At 36.5% G+C, this 13,984-nt stretch overlaps 1 long non-coding RNA gene across 1 annotated transcript; it reads right to left on the minus strand.

Annotated features, from left to right (window-relative positions):
* Window positions 1-12,768: 12,768 nt before the first annotated feature.
* Window positions 12,769-13,680, minus strand: LOC109208662. Its single transcript, XR_002065229.1, has 3 exons — window positions 13,509-13,680; window positions 13,266-13,328; window positions 12,769-13,067 (listed from the first exon to the last, which is right to left on the minus strand). It is a non-coding gene; the product is annotated as an uncharacterized LOC109208662 (long non-coding RNA).
* Window positions 13,681-13,984: the final 304 nt, after the last annotated feature.

Genomic DNA, 13,984 nt, shown 5'->3' on the forward strand with positions numbered 1-13,984 from the left:
CATAACTTTACTCATCTCTCAATTCTCAAACCCAAATTCTCAATTCAAGCTAAATCATGCCATGTGCTTTTAGAGTATGCTCATATATTTGGGAATACTTTGAGGTGGTAGAAGAAAATGCGGAAGTTCGCAAAGTAGAGTACAAGAACTGTGGTCGAGTCTTAAAGGGTCGTCGAAAGTGGGAGGGCATGGGCAGTTTAAGGAGGCATCAAGGGGTCTTGAGCGTCTTCCAGAAATTTGTATTTAAGTTGATTTGATACAATTTGTGTTATTTTGAATTTATTAGACTTATTTAAGCTTAATGTGTTAGTTTATTAGACAAGTTAATTTGAAGTATTATTCTGCAATGAAAATATTAAATGAAAATCTTTGAAGTTTGATCTTTACATATTGATCTTATTAAATAATTTTATATAGTCACTTAATTTCAATTTTTAAATTTTAAGATTCAAATTTCAATAGTCCAGTATAAGTTACATATTTTTTTCATGTTTTTTATATTATCTTAAATTCGTAATTTTTTCAAATATAAGACTTTTAAAGCCTTTGAAGATTTTAACTTTTTTATTAAAAATTTCAAATATAATGCTTTTAAAGGCTTTGAAATTTATTCAAACATTCTTTTTATATGTTAGTTTTTAGTGTTTTACATTTTTACTTTATCTTAATAAAAATTACGATTCTTATACAAAATATAAAAAAAAAAAAATAATAAAACTAGTCCGGCCCATTAGGCCCGAAACCATTCCGGTTCAATTTAACACCGGGAATCCCGGAACCAGTAAACTCTAAATTGTAACCGGTACCGAAATCGGCCGGTTCCCTTTTTGTCTAGCCCGGACCGGCTGGCCCGGCCCCTTAACACCTTTAGTTAGGCCTAAGTTTCATATTTCTTAATTTATCTAATATTGGGTATCTTATTATAATGGACATGCTTCAAATATCAGTTTTAAGGGTATTAATATTGGACTCTATTTCTAGTTCAAATAAATCACAATTAACGAAACGAATTATGAACGTTATGCGAATTATAAATCGCTACTTATAAGTCGCATTTCAAATGCGTTATTTCTTCTGAATACACGGTTTCCGATAATTTATTGTCTCCTTTTTTATAATCCTGAACAATCCTAATAAGATAACTTTTGAATTAGAGTTAGGCTTTTAAATTATTATTTTTTTCCTGAGTTACTCGATAAAAGGTTAAATTTAAAACATGGAGAGGAAGTTAGCATTAATAAAGTAATACTACCTACACACTCAGTATTTATTTGAATGTAATCTTCATTTGATAGGCAAGGGTCGTCTTTATTTTATGCCATGATTGAGAACTAATTTGAGGTAAAATCAGAAACTGAGTGCAACTTCAAACACTAAATCAGAAACTGCCTGCATCCATAGGTTAAACTTTTAGGTTCTCACCATAATTTCGTTACGCTTCTGAAATTATAGGTTCAAAATAATTACTCCGTCCGTTTTAATTTAAATGGGGTAGTTTGATTCGGCACGGAGTTTTAAAAAAAAAAAGGCTTTTGAAACTTGTAGTCTTAAAAGCTTAAGGGTAAAAGCTTTGTGGAGTTATGCCATTTGTGTGGTTATAAAAGCTTCTCATTAAGAATAAAATGGGAAAAATAAAAAGTTTAGTTGAATTATTTTCAAATTTAGAAATGTGTCATTTATTTTGGAACAGATTAAAAAAGAAAGTACCTCATCTAATTTGAAACGGAGAAAGTATTATTTTCTAATTTTAGCATCCTATATATACTCTACGTCAGAATTGTTGGACCAGTTGACTCTTATGTTACATCCTCTTTCGCTACTACTTCTAATGTAGACCTTTGATTTAACTATATATATATATATGATGAGAAATAACTATATCGGAAAAGTACCAAATGTGTCCCTGTACTATTAGAAATTAGTTATCATTACCCTCCGTTATACTTTCCTTCATTATCCACCCCTACCAATACTCATTTTAATATTTATGCCCCCACGTCTAACGGATCATTTTTTAAGACACGTGGCACTATCTTAAAAAGCCTAACCATCTACCCTTTTACCCTACCCGTTCAGCCCGACCCGGTATCCCTCCATTCACCCCTAAAAGAGCTTAATCTTATTTCTTCTCCAAAACTAGGGTTTAAAATTGATTAAACATTCTAAATGCTTTTCATGTTCACCTCTGTAAAGTAAGGTTAGAGAAGATGAAGGTCCAGAATACACCAGTATTTGCATATGGGTTCCTGCAATTATCGACATATGTAAAAAATCGAACATTTTAAGAAAATGGATGTATGTATATACTAGTTTAAATTTGCTTTCTTCTTTTTTCAAGAAAAGAAGCAAAAGGTGCAGAGTTTTTGGGGTTGGGATAAGCTCCAGTATTGTTCAATGATGGCTTGAGATCATGCCAACTCAGCTTAATAAAATTCAATGGTTGTAATTCATTTTTCTAAAAAGCAAAGTCAATTCCTCTCTTTCCAACCTCTCTTCTCTGTTAATTCAAAGATCAAATACATCCGCTGCCATTTTCTTCTTCTTCTTCGCTGCTTCATATCTTCATAAACACCCAACAATTTGAAACGGGTAAAAGCTCTTAGGAAGGTGCTAAGTAGATGCTTTTTTGGAAAAAAAATTGTTCGAATTTATTTTTTTTGGGTTTTAATTTTAAAGCTTGAATTTGCATGTTATCATGGTGGAATGAGTAATGGGTTTTGAAAGTTTCAATGGCTAGTCGAAAGACAGTAAACTTGTTCTAATATTTTAGTTTGTGGGAACAGATGAAGAACACATGCTAGTAGGTTTTTTGCTTTTCGTTTTTACCCAATATTCTCAAGTATTATTCACTAATCAATCCAATTAGTAAATCAAACAAAAATTCCAAGGCTATTAGTAACCTAAACTAAGCAGCGAGCACAAAACGCTCCCTATATTTTTATCACCATCTCTGATTGCAGTTTGATCTTTGACTACCCAGTCTGGTAAGAACAAGCTTTTCTCAGTCACTTGTGTGGTTGAAGAGAGGTTGGAAAGAGAGGAGTAGACTTTGCTTTTTAGAAAAACAAATTACAGCCTTTGGATTTTATTAAGCTGAGTTGGCATGATCTCAAGCCATTATTGAACAATACTGGAGCAAAATCTACCGGAGCAGATCCCAACCCGAGTTTTTGTCGGTTCGATGCGTTCAAATTACCGTATTACTAGTTTATTCCTAGCCTTCAGATTTGTTTTTCCTTTGTGTGGGGATCACTGTGCATCTCTCATTAGAAACTCATGCTACCATTTGATGGAGACTTTTAAAGAAGAGGAACAAGGACTCCAATTCGAAATTATACAATAACACAATAATACAGTCGCTCATAAAGTACAACTTTTTAAATATAATATACACAACTCAAGAACATAGTAATCATCTGCCCTACCCGTGATCTTAGAAAGGAAGGTGAAGAGAGAAATGAAAATAGAGGGAAATCTACTCAGATGGGGCAAAGTTTTGGAGAAGAAATCCTTTTTAGGGATGAATACCGGGTCGGGCTGAACGGGTACGGGTAAAAGGGTAGATGGTTAGGCATTTAAGATCATGCCACGTGTCTGAAAAAAATGGTCCGTTAGATATAGGGGTATAAATATTAAAATGGGTAACGGTAGGGGTGGATAATGAAGGAAAGTATAACGGAGGGTACTGATAACTAATTTCTGATAGTACAGGGACACATGTGGCCCTTTTCCGTAACTATATATATGATGAGAAAAGTAAAAAAGGAATTTCAATGTGTCAGACTTGGAAATTTTGAAAGATTAAACCAAACAAAGAAGAAAAAGAACACTGAAACGCAACAAGACATGGTCATAATCCCCATAGGTTGGCCAAATTCTAGAAGGAAAAAAAGAAAAACAATAACACAATCGCAAAATTTGAAACTCGAACTTTAATTAAGAAAAAAAAAATAGACGTACGAGATTTGAAACATAAGACTTCATTACACCATCAGACCCTTTGACCTTGCGTGCACATATATAACTTTAAGGGATATAGACAAAGTAAAGATAATCTAGAGATAGGACGATGATTTCACATGAACCCACACCCTTCCACCTAGCTACGCCTATGCACTCGACATTTGGTACTCGTTTTGAGACCCCAACTAATCCAGATTCAAGTGGTAAGGCTCATTAGAGAGGGAATTTAATAAATCATTCATTTTCAAAGGCAAAATCCTGCTTAGAACACACCACTGCCCCGAGAAAGTCGTCTTGGGTTCAATGGGGCGACTTGCCAACCAATGATGGCTGACCACATATAGGGGTGGATCTAGAGAAACAGTTATAGGTACACGTGAACTCAGAAACTTTTGCCAAGACACTAAATATATATTACACAAATATACTAAATATCTATAAATATTTAACTGAGAATCCAGTTACTATTACAATAACATACCCAGTATAATCTAGTTACTATTGTAGTACTAATTTGAGATTGTCATAGGAACCCAAAAACTTCAAATCCTGAAACCACGACCACCAGGCTGCATTAGTCCATTACCTCAGCATCAGGATCTAGGAACTTCCCAGTTGTATGTCCCAGGCATACCAGGCATCTTCCTACTTCCTGGCATTCCAGGCATCAGACCACCAGTGCCTGGTGGATTGTCGTCGATTGACAAGAATCCACCAGGCCTCAAACTCCCTCGAGCACCAGGAGAACTTTTAATGCTTGCAGTGGCAGGATGCAACCCCAAGGTCTTCTCTGCTTTGGAGTGAATCTCTGTGAGATGGTTTTTGCTTTCACCTGTGCAAGAAGGAAAGAACATTACATTATTTCAGGACATGAACAGACAACAAATACATGATCGAATGATGTGTCACCTCTTCCTGCCTAGGGACCCAGTTATTGGCACGTAAATCCAGTACATCACAAACCATAAACCTCAGCCTTGGCGTCAACTGAGGGTTTGTTGATAGTTTCCTCAACCAGTTAACGTAGATATCGTTGATGAGCCTCGATTGTTTGTTCTCATCAAGCAACTTGCCAATGTTGTTGAAGAACTGACAAATGGTTTCAACGTTCTCTTCTGCGGGACAACTTTTGTGATCCTACCATAATAGTTCCTGTTAACAGAACCAGACAAGACAATCATTGGTAGAGTGCAAGGCAATAAAGACAACACGGAGCAAGCAGACCTGAGGAACAGGCAAACAATAAACAACCTGAAGAATGTCGAGCAATCTTTTCAGGGACCATCTTTTGCTTCAAAAACTCAAGAAAACAGAAAAGCAATTACCATGACTAAAAAGAAAAAAAAAACGAGAGATGTGAAGAAAAAGACTTACTTCGCTTGTCATATTAAACATTTTCAAATTATTATCAATAATTGAATACTTAAATGCGTAGGCAATATTACTGCATCCTTTACACCTAATTCTAACGAGTCTGAGATTGGATCAGCACCTACAGAAACATAAATGAAACAACTTCTGGCTACACATAGGGCATAATGCAAGAAACTAACAGATTAAATAAGAAACATTTTTTTGTTAAATGGAAAAATGGAGAACAGCAGCATTTCCAGGGGCGGTTGTATAGGTAAGATGATGGGCACGTGAACACATGGTCTCTCGGCAAAATTAAATATTTTATGTACATATTTTTCAAAATTGGTATAATATTAACTGTTGGCACCGATGCTCCAAGAAGGTTGAATGGCGCACTTGGTTGAAAGTTGTGTTATTTATCTAGAGGAATAGGGATCAATTCCACTTAATATATATTTTCATCCTTTTTGTAATATGGCCAATCTTTTGGGCTAGTGGGGTCCATTTTATATAGGCATAAGCCTATTTTGGAAGAAGAGATGGCTGGTAATATTTTTACTGGGAGCCAAAGTATCATTATGTGGTAGAGATTGGTTGATCAATTTCCTTTTTCTTCTTATTAGTTCTTGGAGCCCAAGTTTGGGTCCTATAAAAGGAGGGCCATCTCTTTCATTTCAAACACACCTTTAGATGCAAAAGTAGAAGTATTTCTACTAGCTTTTGTCTTCCTTTTTTATTATAGAGTATTTTGTAAGAGAGTGAGTGTTGGGAAACACTTGTGTGAACTCTTTCTTTGGAGTGATCTTGTGAGGTTATTCTCTTGGGGTATTTGGGACTAATTAGAGTATTTACTCTAATTTTGTACTCTCTTTTGTACTCTTGTTGGTATAGTAAAATTGTTTCTCTCCGCTTGTGGACGTAGGTCTCCTTGACCGAACCACGTTAAATTTGTGCCTCCTTTATCTGCTTTAATTACCATTATTATCAACTTGTATTGTCTTTGTTATTGTCATTATAACGTTGTTTGGCTAAATTCCGCACTAATCGGGTTCCCGATCCTAACAAATTGGTATCAGAGCCGGATCTAACCGGGTTAGTTTAAATAGCCACAATGACTCTAACAAAGACTTATGTTGAGAAATTTGACCGAAGTGCAAACTTCAGAATGTGGCAATTAAAGATGGAAGCTATCCTAATTCAGGATGGCTTAGATTTGGCACTACAAGGAAAGGAGAAGAAGCCGGAAAAAATGACGGACGAGGAGTTTGCCGTCATTAACAAAAAGGCAAAAGCAGGTATCATTTTAAATCTCTCAAATGAGGTTTTGCGTGAAGTTGCTGCAGAAAGTTCAGCCAAAGGCATATGGGAAAGCTGAAAACCCTGTATATGAAAAGGACAGTAGAAAACAGGCTTTACCTAAAGCAAAAACTCTACACTTTTCGTATGGCTGAAGGTACCTCTATACTTGCACATCTCGATACTTTCGATTCTCTTCTTATGGATTTGAGTAACATAGATGCTGCAATCAAAGATGAGGATCAAGCTGTATTATTGCTTGTTTCTTTACCCCAATTGTTTAAGCATATTAGAGATACTATGCTTTATGGAAAGGATAAGATCTCTTATAAAGATATCAAATCTATTTTGAAATCAAAAGAACAAATAGATAGAGATATTACAGGGGAAACTAGTGGGAACCAAGGGGAAGGCTTGTTTGTAAGAGGTAGATCTAATAAGAAAGATTCAAGTAGTGAGAGACCTAAATCAAGGTCAAAATCCGGATACAGAAATGTCATGTGCAAATACTGTCATAAGAAAGGCCACATTATTCTGAATGCTTTAAGTTGAAAAACAAAGAAAAGCATACAGAAAAGAAAAATGAGCACAAAAATACTGACACTGCCGAAGCAAGTGTAGCTGCAGATGAGACTGAGGGAACTATTTTTTTAGCAACTAATAATAGTTTCAAATCTAACAATGAGTGGATTTTAGATTCGGGTTGTTCTTATCATATGTGTCCCGATCGGGATTCATTTACCACATATGAATCTATTGGAGGTGGAGTTGTCTTGATGGGCAACAATGCTGCCTGCAAAGTTATTGGAAAAGGTACAGTCCGAATCAAAATGCACGATGGTGTGGTGAGAACTCTCACCGATGTTAGACATGTTCCAGACTTGAAGAAAAATCTCATCTCTTTGGGCACTCTAGAATCTCTTGGGTGCAAGTACACAGGTGAAGGTGGAGTTCTAAAAGTTTCTCATGGTGCTCTTGTGATCATGAAAGCACGTAGATCTGGTACGTTGTATACTCTATTGGGATCTACTGTTACAGGTGCTGCTGCAGTTTCAACATCAGATAAATCAGATTCTAACATCACCAAATTGTGGCATATGCGATTGGGGCATATGAGTGAAAAGGGTCTTTCCATCCTCAGCAAAAGAGGTCTCTTGTGTGGCCAAAGTACCGGAAATATGGAGTTCTGTGAACACTGTGTGTTCGGGAAACAGAAAAGAGTCAGCTTCAAATCTCCAGCAATTCATAGAACAAAAGGTACTTTGGATTACATTCATTCAGATCTTTGGGGCCCTTCACGTACCCCGTCAAAAGGAGGTGCCAGGTATATGTTAACTTTCATTGATGATTATTCAAGGAAAGTTTGGGTTTATTTTCTGAAAAATAAAAGTGATGTTTTCTTAACTTTCAAACAATGGAAAGTTTTGATTGAGAAGCAAACAGGAAAACAGGTTAAGCGGCTTAGAACAGATAATGGCTTGGAATTTTGTAATGATGAATTCAATGAATTTTGCAAGAATGAAGGAATTGCTCGACACCGAACTGTGAGAATGACACCTCAGCAAAATGGTGTGGCAGAAAGGATAAATAGAACTCTATTGGAAAGGGCTCGTTGCATGATTTCAAATGATGGGTTGACAAACGCCTTTTGGGCAGAAGCTATCTCTACAGCTTGTTATATTGTCAACCGTGCTCCTTTTGCACCTTTAAACTTTAAGACTCCACGAGGAAATATGGTCAGGTACTCCTGCTAATTATTCTGATTTAAAGATATTTGGTTGTCCAGCATACATGCATGTAAATGATGGAAAATTAGAGCGAAGGGCTAGAAAGTGCATTTTCCTTGGGTATGCATATGGGGTGAAAGGATACCAACTATGGCATCCTGATCCCATGGCACCAAAATTTATAATTAGCAGAGACGTAACCTTTGATGAATCCTCTATGTTACATTCTAGAAAAGATTCTTCTAGTTCTTTTAATACAGATAAAGGGAAGAGTACACAGAAGCAGGTGGAGGTTGAGATTGGCATTCCTTCTGAGCCAAGCTCAACTTTGGAGCAAAATACAGTTGAAACTCCTGAAGTTGAGACAGAAGCTGAAATTCCTGAAGTTGGGACTCCTGAAGTTGAACCAGAAGAAGAGGAGTATTCTATAGCCAAACATAGACCAAGAAGAGAAAATAAACAACAATTAAGGTTAGGAGATTATGTTTCATTTGCTTTTTCAGTTGCACAGGAAACTGAAGAAATTGGAGAACCATCAAATTATTCAGAAGCAGTTTCTGGTGCTGATTCAGCCAAGTGGCTGATTGCAATGAATGAAGAATTGAGTCTCTCCACAAGAATGGTACTTGGTCTCTTGTGAAGCCGCCATTAGGAAAGAGAATTTTTGGTTGCAAGTGGGTCTTCAAGAAAAAGGATGGCATTCCGGGGGTTGAAGATGCGAGGTATAAGGCACGATTAGTTGCAAAGGGCTATAGCCAGGTACAAGGGGTTGATTTTAATGATATTTTCTCACCTGTTGTTAAACATAGCTCTATCCGTGTCTTGCTTGCTTTAGTTGCCATGTATGATTTGGAATTAGAACAACTTGATGTTAAGACATCTTTCTTACATGGAGAACTTGAGGAACAAATATACATGCATCAACCCGAAGGATTTGAAATTGAAGGAAAAGAAGATCACGTTTGTTTGTTGAAGAAATCCTTGTACGGATTAAAACAGTCTCCAAGACAATGGTACAAAAGGTTTGATTCCTTTATGTTGGGTCAAGGTTATTCGAGGAGCATGTATGATAGTTGTGTTTACTTCCGGAAGTTAAATATGGTTCATTTGTATACCTATTATTATATGTTGATGACATGCTCATTGCTGCTAAGGATTTGACAGAAATTCACAATTTGAAAAGTCAACTGAAAAGTGAATTTGAGATGAAAGATTTGGGAGCAGCTAAGAAAATCCTTGGCATGGAGATCAAAAGAGATCGAGGAGCCAACAGGCTATTCCTGACCCAGAAGAAGTACTTGGAGAAAGTCCTTGGAAGAGATTGGCATGAAGATCTTTATTGCTAACCAGTGAGTACCCCTCTTGCTGCTCATTTTAAGTTATCAGCTGCTCAGTCACCGCAGTCAGAGGAAGAAGAGAGGTATATGGCACAGGTACCTTATTCCAGTGCAGTCGGCAGTATTATGTATGTAATAGTGTGCACACGCCCTGATATTTCGCAGGCAGTAAGTGTGGTGAGCCGATATATGGCTTGCCCTGGTAAAGCACATTGGCAGGCTGTGAAATAGATTCTCAGATACTTGCGAGGTACTTCAAACACATGTTTGGAGTCTGGGAGAAATACTAATACTTGGTTGGTTTTGTAGACTCAGATTATGCAGGTGATCTTGACAAAAGAAGATCACTAACAGGCTACGTATTTTGCATTGGTGGTTGCGCTATCAGTTGGAAAGCTACATTACAACATGTAGTAGCTTTATCTACTACCGAAGCAGAATATATGGCAGTGACCGAGGCTATCAAAGAAGCCTTATGTTGAAGGTCTATTTGCTGAACTCAGTTTACACCAAGGTGGTATTATCATTTTTTGTGATAGTCAAAGTGCCATTCACTTGACTAAAGACCAAATGTATCATGAGAGGACGAAGCATATTGATATCAAGTACAATTATATCCGGAAAACCATTGCTGATGGAAAAGTCTCTGTTCAGAAGATCAACACTAGAGACAATCCTGCTGACATGTTCACGAAACCTCTTCCAGTTGTCAAGTTCAAGCTTTGCGTGAACTTGATTGGCATTTATGAAGAATGATTTTGCCCATTGGGGCTTTTGCGGAGAAGGTGGAGCAAATTTACTATATCAGCCAAAATTAGGCCAAGGTGGAGATTTGTAATATGGCCAATCTTTTGGCTAGTGGGGTCCATTTTATATAGGCATAAGCCTATTTTGGAAGAAGAGTTGGCTGGCATAGTTTTTACTTGGAGCAAAGTATCATTGTGTTGTAGAGATTGGTTGATTCAATTTCCTTTTTCTTCTTATTAGTTCTTGGAGTCCCAAGTTTGGGTACCTATAAAAGGAGGGCCATCTCTTTCATTTCAAACACACCTTTAGATGCAAAAGTAGAAGTATTTCTACTAGCTTTTGTCTTCCTTTTTTATTATAGAGTATTTTGTAAGAGAGTGAGTGTGGGAAACACTTGTGTGAACCCTTTCTTTGGAGTGATCTTGTGAGGTTATTCTCTTGGGGTATTTGGGACTAATTAGAGTATTTACTCTAATTTTGTACTCTCTTTTGTACTCTTGTTGGTATAGTGAAATTGCTTCTCTCCGCTTGTGGACGTAGGTCTCCTTGACCGAACCACGTTAAATTTGTGCCTCCTTTATCTGCTTTAATTACCGTTATTATCAACTTGTATTGTCTTTGTTATTGTCATTATAACGTTGTTTGGCTAAATTCCGCACTAATCGAGTTCCCGATCCTAACACTTTTTTAGTTGTGCACCCATGTACTAAAAATCCTAGATCTGGCTCCGAGCATTTCCTATCTTTTTCCTTGTGTGAGTATACACTGTTGTAGACTTGTAGGTGGGAGTTTTCCTGTCATCACAAATCAGAAAGGAAAAGTATATAACTTTTTCACCAGATACTCACATTGGCATCTTCATCAAACAGTTCAGATTCAACTATTTCAAGATTATCGTCGGAAATGTTAACCACCTAGAGGGAAACAATCAACCCAATGAAAAAACAAAAAGGATAAGCACATTAAGGATACAACTAAGTCATAAAGCAATCATCTTTAGGGGTGGGCATTCGGGTAGTTCGGATTGGATATGAAATTTCGGTTTTGAATTTAGATTTTCGGATTGAAGAAATGACAATCCAAATTCAATCCAAATAAGCTCGGATTGGATCGGATTTTTTAAGTCTAGTTTCGAATTAAACAGTTTGGATATTTTGGATTTTCGATTTCCAACTTATAAGAGATGTTTCTTCTTATTACAAAAATGAATATCCAAATGAAGTACTCATGTTAAATTGTCTGAAAAGTAACTCATTCTCACGGTAATCTTCCAAATAAAGTATTCAAGTAATGAAATCATTATCATCGAAATGTAATAGAGACATTAATTAGCAACAGTAAAAATGTACAAATAGAAAGTATTCGGACATTAACATAGCAATTAACATTGAATATATAAGATAGTATCTAATGGGCAGGGTATTGGACTTATTACTATTGGCATATGGATAATGGACTAAATATAAAGTATAAAAATTTCAGATTTTCTTATATCCAAAAATCCGAAGTACCAAATCCAACATCCAATCAGAAATCCAAAAATTTTAAAAATTAAATCCAAAATCTAATCCGTAATCCGAAAATCCAAACCAAAAATCCAAAAAGTTCGGATTTTGGTTTGGATTTCGGGTTTGCCCAAGCTATGCCCGCCCCTAATCATCTTTTGGTTCTTCATTTGTGCCCACATGTTAACATGAGTTACATTAGAGAGGATTACTAGGACAATTGAGATTCTTGTTATACTCTTCCACTATAGACTTAACTCATATGTACACACTAATAATGTAAAAGCTATCGACATGTACTTTAACCTATTGTATCGAATATGTAAGCTTTAAATTAAGAATTACCCCTTGGTCGGGAGACATTTGAGTTCTTGCAAACTGTGAGCTAAGTTGTTCTTCGCCATTGTTTCTTGGATAAATAACAACATTCCCTCTCTTTTTCAACTTCTAGTATGTAGGTGAGGGTGTTGTTGTCATCACAAACATTAGAAAGGGAAAATACAACATTGTTGAGCTTATCATTAGTAGTGATAAAAGTTGTAGTAAATAGGTTAGTTCCCTGTGGGATCGACTCCGGACTGAATTATATATTTGCAACGACCGCTAAATCCTTTTCAGAAGGCATAGTTGGGCGTGATCAATAATCCACATAGTTAATAGAACTTACTTGTTGACCAGATAATCAAGCAATTAAGCACAGAAATGAAGAAAAAACCATATAACAAGGAATTTCAATCAAGGAGAAGTTAACGTCTAACAATAATATTCATGGCTAAATCACAACCACAAAACTAATGGGTCATAGCCACTCATGATAGTACTAAACCATTTCACAAGTGTTTAAATGATTGAAAATACTAAGAATGAAGGAAAACTAATAATCCTAGCTCTCCGGTGCTCCGTGCGTGGATTCTGCTCTCAAAGTTGCGTCTCTCCCTCCAAATTAAGTTTAGAACTCTTTTTATACGGGGTGGGGCCATGTACGGCCGTCAAACCCAAGTCCCCAGAGAACAAGGCAGCGCATCGCCCTACGCAGTGCACCATGCTGGCCTGGGAGTTAACCTTCTCTTGCTTTTCTTGCTTTTCTTTTTGCTCAAACTCTTGCCCTTTCGTTCCAAATCGCATCCGGTTGACTTCTACACATAACACCACAATTTAGCATAAATCATCACAATACATATACAATTACATAAAATTCGGGTAAAATATAAGTCAACATGCATATAAATACAGACACTTTAAGCCAAATATACCATTCATCGACCACCACATAAAACCGGATAAATAAAGGATACGTACTGGAAACAATAGAAGAGTCAATAAACTAGAATTACCGCTAGGTTGGAAGAAATTGGAGTTCTTGCAAACTGCTCCGGAAAACGAGTCTGAGACTGGACCTGCACCTAAGAAACATAAATGAGACAATATCTCGCAATATTAAGGAATACTGCAAGAAACTACAGATTAAGCAAGAAACATTTTTTGTAAATTGAAAAATGGAGAAGAACGTCATTCCCTATTTTGTCCTATCATCACAAACCAGAAAGGAAAACAAAACCTTTTAAAGAGATACTCACATTGGCATCTACACGACCTCGATTGGTATCTTCACCAAACAGAAGAGGAAATTGTTGTTTGATTTCAAGAATATCATCGGAAATGGTAACCACCTAGAGAGAAACAATCAACCAAATGAAAAACAATAAAGAAGAAACAATTAGTGGCATCATAAATCATAACCAAATGAAAAACAATAATCATCCATTTATTTATTTATTTGGGGGAGGGGGGGAGGGGGGGAGGGTGAGGGGGGGATTAACACAATCCTTATTATTCTCGCTCACTCCGCAGAAGGTAAGTACATAGGCGTGTGTGTCTCCTTTTAATGCCGGTTGCATCAGTATTAATCTTGTAGGTTTGTATCTTCGCATCCGGAGATTTCTTTTACCATTTGTTGGTTCGTTTTCTTCAATTATTCTATCTCTTTATCACCTATCTTGTTGTTGTTACTAATTGTTATTTCTGCTTCTTTTCCATTTTTTCCTTGAGCCAG

This window comes from Nicotiana attenuata, unplaced genomic scaffold (assembly GCF_001879085.1).
Source record: "Nicotiana attenuata strain UT unplaced genomic scaffold, NIATTr2, whole genome shotgun sequence".
NCBI classification, from domain to species: domain Eukaryota; kingdom Viridiplantae; phylum Streptophyta; class Magnoliopsida; order Solanales; family Solanaceae; genus Nicotiana; species Nicotiana attenuata.